Here is a 7,506-nt window from a genome sequence, read left to right on the forward strand (position 1 = left end):
AAAAAAAAAAGTCTATGAGCTTACATTCTTGTAGGGATGACAGGCAATAAACAAGTAGACATAAAAATGGCTCAAGTGCTGAGAAGTGCTCTGAAGGAAAATACAGCAGGGTGAGGGGACACAAAGTGCAAGGTGGCATTGTTATTTCCTATGGGGCAGATTAGGAAGGCCTCTATGAAGAGGCAATAGGTGAGCAAAGGCCTGAAAAACACTAAGGAGTCAAGAATATTTCCAGACATGGGAAAAACCAAGGCAGAGGCGGGGAGTAGTAGAGTATCTGACGTATGCAAGGAATAGCAAGGAGACCAGTGTGGCTTGAGTGAACAGACTGAAGGAGAGGGATACGACTGAAGGAGAATTAACTCAGGGTCAGGCTTTGAGGTCATGATGAGGACTTCAGCTATTACTCTGAGCAGAGGGTTTGAGCAGAGAAGTGACACATCTGATCATCACAAAAGGTTTTCTGTGACTACTGTGGGGAGAAGAGACTGCATAATGACCCCTCCATTCTTAGAACAAGGTGTTGCCCTCCTAAAAATAGGGGTAGAGAGTCAAATCCCACCAATGCAGGTTGGCACTCAAACTGCTGAGTACAATAAAAATAGAAGAAAAGCTATGGATCAGAGTCGGTCACAATCTAAACATGAATTTGTAGTATCATGCCGTGGGGACGACCCGAAAGCCAGACAATTCTGGAAGATGTTGGTCTAGCACTCTGACACACAAAGACTGGGACACCAACTTTGTGCATGTTTGGCATAGATGGACTCTCTGTCCTGCCTTATGTTTATGACGCATCCCCTTTGTCCCTCAGACCAGGCTGCACACAGGCCTGTTTCCCTCAAGTGCTTCCTCCCAGTGTTTTTCCTTCTCTTCTGGCTGTGCCTTTTATGCTGTCATTCATTCAGTGACTACCATGCATAAAACTTAATGCGGAGTGCCATGGGAGAGTCTCCGATAAGTGCTTGGAGCTCAAATCTTCTATTAATTGTGTCTGGAGAGCTATGTCTGTTGTTGGCACGACTCTCTCTTGTTAGCCCCTTCTGGTTTACCTTCTAACTGTGAGCTTGCCTCCCTCCACTTCTCACAATGGCACTCCTTGTGGGTTTCCCTATATGAAGTGCTGTGGAACATATGCCCTGCCACACAAAAGTCTTCTCTGTAGTCAAGAATCACTGGGTCGGGAACAGTGACTCATGCATGTAATCCCAGTGCTTTGGGAGGCTGAGGTGGGAGGGTCACCTGAGGCCAGGAGTTCAGGACCAGATTGGGCAACACAGGAAGACCCCATCTCTACAAAAAAATATTTTTTTTAATTAGCTGGGCATGGTGTTGCATGCTTGTAGTCCCAGCTACTTGAGAGGCTGAAGCAGGAGGATTGCTTGAGTCCAAGAATTCCAGGCTACAGTGAGCTATGGTCATACCACTGTGTTCCAGCCTGGGTAATAGAACAAAATTTTAAAAGTTAAAGAAAAAAAAAAACTGGATTCAGTTGAGTCGGGACTGACAACTTAACCTCTGTCTGCAGCCAAGCGAAGACAACGAGGGCTCTAAGGTTGGCAGAATTGTACAGGGAGTCAATGCATCATCTTTAACTGCTCCACTCTCACCTCTAGACAGGGCTCTTTTTCCCAGCAAGCTAAGGCTCTACATGAATCAGTGCATGGTCAAAGCTTGAAGTACCCATAGCCAATCCCTGTCCCCTTTCCTGGTGGAAGGCATCCAGAAAAAAATAAAATAATCAGCCAGGCGTGGTGGCTCATGCCCGTAATCCCAGCACTTTGGGAGGTAGAGATGAGAGGATTGCCTGAGCTCAGGGGTTTGAGACCAGCCTGAGCAACATGGAGAGATGTCATCTCTACAATAAATAAAAAAATCAGACAGGTATGGTGGCACATGCCTGTAGTTCCCACTACTTGGAAAGCTGAGGCGGAAGGATCGCCGGAGCCCAGCAGGTTGAGGCTGTGGTGGCTGTGAGTGTGCCACTCCACTCCAGCCTGGGCAACAGAGTGAGACTCCAACTCAAAAAAATAAAAAGGATAAAACCTTGCAGCAGGACACATTGGATGGCTGAGTCAGGGCAGGGGCACTAGAGGCAGTTCCCACCCTCCAGAGAAGAGGAAACTGGTGCCCTCTCCCTCTTTCCCATCCCAGAGATCTCAGCATCCCACTCCAGAGCCCCAGGCAGAATCCTAGGGACAGGAAGTACTGAGCCAAAAGCTTTGAGAGGCCATGGTGGGTGAGGATTGAGGTTCTGGGCCCAGAAACCTTGGCAGAGAGTCACATGGCAGCTCCACAACCTCCAACTACCTGGAGTTAAGGGAAAGGAAGGAGGGAAGACCAAGTCCAAGAACTTCTGGACGGGTCCTCGTGGTGCACACCCTCAGGTACTTTCCCATGGTGTGTGACTTAATTCTCTTAACAACCTGTGAAGTGTCATGACATTCATTTTAACAGATGGGAAAACGGGATCTCAGAGAGGCCATATAACTTTCCCAAAGATACACAAGATACAACTTGGATCCTCTTCAGATGAGCTGGGAAGAGCCCCCCGGAAGCTTCATTAGGAGCCTCAGAGGCCTGTGAGGAATTGGTGGATAAATTCAGACCCACCTAACACCAAAGTAGCATCTACAGAGAAAGCCAAGTGCAGTCTGGAGCAAATGGGTTATTGGTCTAATAAACTACAAATTTCACCCTTGTTTCCTCTTTCATGTGCCCCAGGCCTTCTGATCTTCCCACCCTAGGACCATCTGATCCAAAACTCATTCTATGTGGTAACTAATTAGCATGAATACCTTCCAAAGGGACGGTGGGTCCAGCTCAGATGAGCTTCTTTCCCCTAACTGTTGGCGCTTCTGGGCCTCTTCACCCCCCCTTACCAACATCTACACTGCCTTCTGACCGGGTTTGCTGTGTCAGAGCCCCGTTTAAGGAACAATCCTCAGTGCCCACCACAGTTCTGCAGAGCTCCTCTACCCCACCCCTCCTCTCCCAGCCTGCCTCCTCCCTGCTCAGTGTGGCAATTCAGCTAGTGTAGCTTGAGCTCTGAATTTCAGAACAAATCCAGAAAATCAGGGCTCCAGCACCTGGGCTTTGGCAACCCAGTGGGGCCTAAGGAGGGCTCCTAGTCCCCAGGGTTGTGACAGCCTTTAGCTTCTTATTCATCATTGTCAGCCTTTGCTTAGCAGAGAGTCAGATCCCTGCCTTCTAGGGCCTTGGGGTAGGGGTGGGGCCAGCCCAGCCACGGATAATACAATGTAAGAAACTCCCAAGCTGCAGTAGGAACTGAGTCCTATGGAATTCCAGAGGAGACAGCCACTAGTTCTGCTTGCAGAATGTTCTAGAAACTGGTGGTAATGTGATGGAAAAGGAGGTGGTCAAGAGTAAGCTCAAGGAGACAAAAGCACAGAGGTCAAACCTGAGTCAAGGGCAAGGAACAGAGGGTCTTAGTGTGTCATCAGTCAAGGAAAAAACTGTCAGAAGTCTTTCCCAAGTTGTTCAGGGGTCTTCTGAGTAGGGTTTGGAGTTCATCCCACTGCTGCCAACCCTTAAACCATCCTTCCTGTCCACAGTCTGAGGTCACCACTGTCACTGGTGTCTGAGAGCCAGAAATAGAAATGAGTCACTTGGCCTTCTAATGTGTTTAATCTAATGCTTGATTTATTAAAGATGAAACAGTGCCTCTTGCAGTGGGAGCCGTACCAGGCACTGGAGTTTCTGGATGTGGTGTCTGGGTCCCAGCATTCACATGATGCCCGCATGTGCTTTCTGCTATAAAACAAGGTCACATACTACCCATTCAGTCCAGCCCCAAGACTGCCGATGAAGGGCGCTGGGATCACCACTAAACTTTAATGCAATTAAAGTACCTTCCTTTCCTTTTCCTGTGGCTTAGTGGCAAGTGAACACAGTAGTCTGGTTTAAGGTGAAGAAAAGCCCACCTCCAAGAATGGGATTATGACCTTAGACATGCACCGCGTGAATGCCCACGGTCACCCTGAACATATTCAGGACAGCTCCTGCCCTAGCATAAGCAGGATGTTGACCAAGCAGGAAGAGACCTGTCAAGAAACCGGTGAGCAGAAGGTCAGGACAAGAGAACTCTGGCCGTCGATGTCAGGGATCCATGGTCAGGACCCTCAGTCATTATGTGGTCTGGAACATGAAGTCACAAGGTCAGATCCAGAGGTGTGGGGAAAAAAAAACAAACCAGGATCAGAGCAAGACCAGCAGCCACATGACCTTAAAGTCAAGTTAGCAGATTCCTGCTATGGACTCTTTCCACCTGCTGAGTAGGACCAGGGTGGCTCCCAGAATTGAGGGCAGAGAGTGGAAGGGTGTCATTAGGAAGTTATTCCTGACACAGTGATATTACATCTTAGTCATTTCCGGCTGCTATAACAAAGTACCACAGACTGGATGGCTTACGAAGAACAGAAATTAATTTTTTACAGTTCTGGAGGCTAGAAGTCCAAGATTAAGGTGCCAGCAGACTCTGCTCTGGTGAGGGCACACTTCCAAGTTCATAGATGGCATCTTCTCATTGTGCCCTGGTATAAAGGGCAAGGCAACTCTCTGGGGCCTCTTTTATAAGGATACTGATTCCATTCATGACAGCTGTGTGCCCTTTTCACCTAATCACCTCCCAACAGCCATGCCTCTTAATACCATCACATTGGGGACTAAGTTTTAACATGTGAATTTGGAGGGACACAAACATTCAGTCCATAGCGCAGAGCCACAAGGAAGAAGAGCTGGGAGGCTGGGACAGTCTTTCCATGTGAAGGGAAAACTATGGGTGTGATTAGGGTGAGGAGACTGAGGCTGGCTGCCTGCTTTACCCAGTTTATCTTCCACCAAGGGCAGGGTTCAAGGGAGTCTACATGGAAATTTCATAGTGAGGCAGTGTGTGCAGAGGTTTTAAAAGCACAGGCTTTAAAAACTGCACTATGGATGTGACTCTACACTTCATAGCTGTATGTCCAAGGGCAGTGGTCCTTGGTCCAGCAGCAGCAGTTTCACCCAAGAACTTGTTAGAAATGCAAATCGTTGGCACCGACTCCAGTTTACCGAATCACACTCTGGGAGTGAGGTCCCACACAATGTTTTAACAAGCTCTGCAAGTGATTCCACTGCATACTAAAGTTTGGGAGTCACTGGCCTAAGACATAGTACCAATTTCCAATCCACTGTGTTCTTATCTGTAAAATGGGAATGATAATAGTGCTTATCTCACAGGGTTATTGTGAGGATTAAATGAGATACTGTGGCTGAGCTCAGTGGCTCAGCCTGTAATTCCAGCACTTTGGGAGGCCAAGGCGAGTGGATTCCTGAGCCCACAGTTTCGAGACCCACCCGGGGAAACTTGGCGAGACCTTGTCTCTACAATAAATAAAAAATTAGCTGGGCATGGTAGTGTGCGCCTGTAGTTCCAGCTACTTGGAAGGCTGAGGTGGAAGAATCACCGGAGCCCAGCAGGTCGAGGCTGCGGTGGCTCAGAGCGTGCCACTGCACTCCAGTCTGGGCGACACAGTGAGACTCCAACTCAAAAGAAAAAAAATGAGATACTGCAAGCACATAACTTAGCACAAGACTTAGTATATAGAAAGCCTTCTGTGTACTGCCAGTTATTGTTACTATCTCCCAGTTAATCTGCAAAAAAAAAAAAAAGAATCCAAGGCCTAGTGGTGCCCTCTTCCTAGGGCACCTGGTCACTATCATCTGTCAAGCACCCACAGCATTGACAGGAAAACAAGAAGCATATCTCCCCCAAAATAGCAAGAGTAACTATGCTTACCTCACATGAAATAGACTGTATTCAAAGACTATAATAAGAGACAAAGAAGGTCACTATATAATAATAAAGGGGTTAGTTCAGGATATAACAGTTGTAAATATCTATATACCCAACACCAGAGCTCCCAGGTATATAAAGTAAATATTAATAGATATAAAGGGAGAGATAGACTACAATACAATAATAGTAGGGGACTTCAACACCCCACTCTCAGTAATGGACAGATTACTCAGACAGAAACATTTGAGTTAAACTACACACTAGAGCAAATAGGCCAAACTAATATTTATAGAACATTTCATTCAACTGCTGCAGAATACACACTCTTTTGATTAGCACATAGAACAGTCTCCAGAATAAATCATATCTTAGGTCAAATACAAATCTAAACAAATTCAACAAAGCAGACATCATATCAATAAATGTGATAAATCAATTAACAGAACCAAGAAAAAAAGCTATGTGATCATTTCAATAGATGTCGAAAAAGCATTCGATAAAACTAATCATCCCTTTATGATAAAAATCCTCAGCAAACTAGGAATAGAAGGAACATATCTCAAAATAATAAAGGCTATATGTGACAAACCCACAACATCATACTAAATGGAGAAAATTTGAAAGCCTTTCCTCTAAGATGTGGAACAAGACAAGGATACCCACATGCACCCCTTTTATTTAACATAGTACTGGAAGTCTTGCCAGAGCAATTAGGCAAGAGAAATAAACAAAGGGCAAACAAACAGGAAAGGAAGAAGTTAAATTAGCTTTGTTTGTAGGTGACATGATCTTATGCTTAGAAAAACTTACAGGAGCCGGGCTCGGTGGCTCAGCCTGTAATCCCGCGCCTTTGGGAGGCTGAGGTGAGTGGATTGCCTGAGCCTGCGGGTTCGAGACCCGCCTGGGCAGCGAGACCTCATCTCTACAAAAAATCAGCCGGGCATGGTAGCGCGTGCCTGTAATTCCGGTTACTTGGAAGGCTGAGGCGGAAGGATCGTCAGAGCCCAGCAGGTCGAGGCTACGGTGGCTGGGAGCAGCCACTGCACTCCAGTCTGGGTGACAGAGTGAGACTCCAACTCAAAAAAAAAAGAAAAACTTACAGGCTTCACCAAAAAACTGTTAGAACCAATAAGCAAATTCAGTAAAGTTGCAGGATACAAAATCAATCTACAAAAATAAGTAGCATTTATATATGCAAACAGTGAACAATTTGAAAAAGAAATCAAAAAAGCAATCCCATTTACAATAGCTACAAAGTATATAAAATACCTAGGAATCAATTTAACCATATCAAATCAAATATCTATGCAAGGAAAACTATAAAACATTGATGAAAGAAATTGAAGAGGACACCAAAAAATGAACAGACATTCCATGTTCATGAGTCTGAAGAATTAATATTGTTAAAAGTGACAATTCTACCCAAAGCAATTTACAGATTCAGTGCAATCCCTATCAAAATACCAATGCCATTCTATACAAAAATATAAAAACAATCCTAAAATTTATGTGGACCCACAAAATACTCAGAATAGCCAAAACAATCCTGAACAAAAAGAACAAAGCTGGAAGCATCATACAACCTGACTTCAAAATATTCTACAAAGCCATAATAACCAAATCAAGCCGGGCTCGGTGGCTCAGCCTGTAATCCCGCACTTTGGGAGGCCGAGGTGAGTGAATTGCCTGAGCCCGCGGGTTCAAGA

The sequence above is a fragment of the Carlito syrichta genome, unplaced genomic scaffold, assembly GCF_000164805.1.
Source record: "Carlito syrichta isolate Samal-C Ts95f unplaced genomic scaffold, Tarsius_syrichta-2.0.1 Scaffold309773, whole genome shotgun sequence".
In the NCBI taxonomy this organism is placed as follows: Eukaryota; Metazoa; Chordata; class Mammalia; order Primates; family Tarsiidae; genus Carlito; species Carlito syrichta.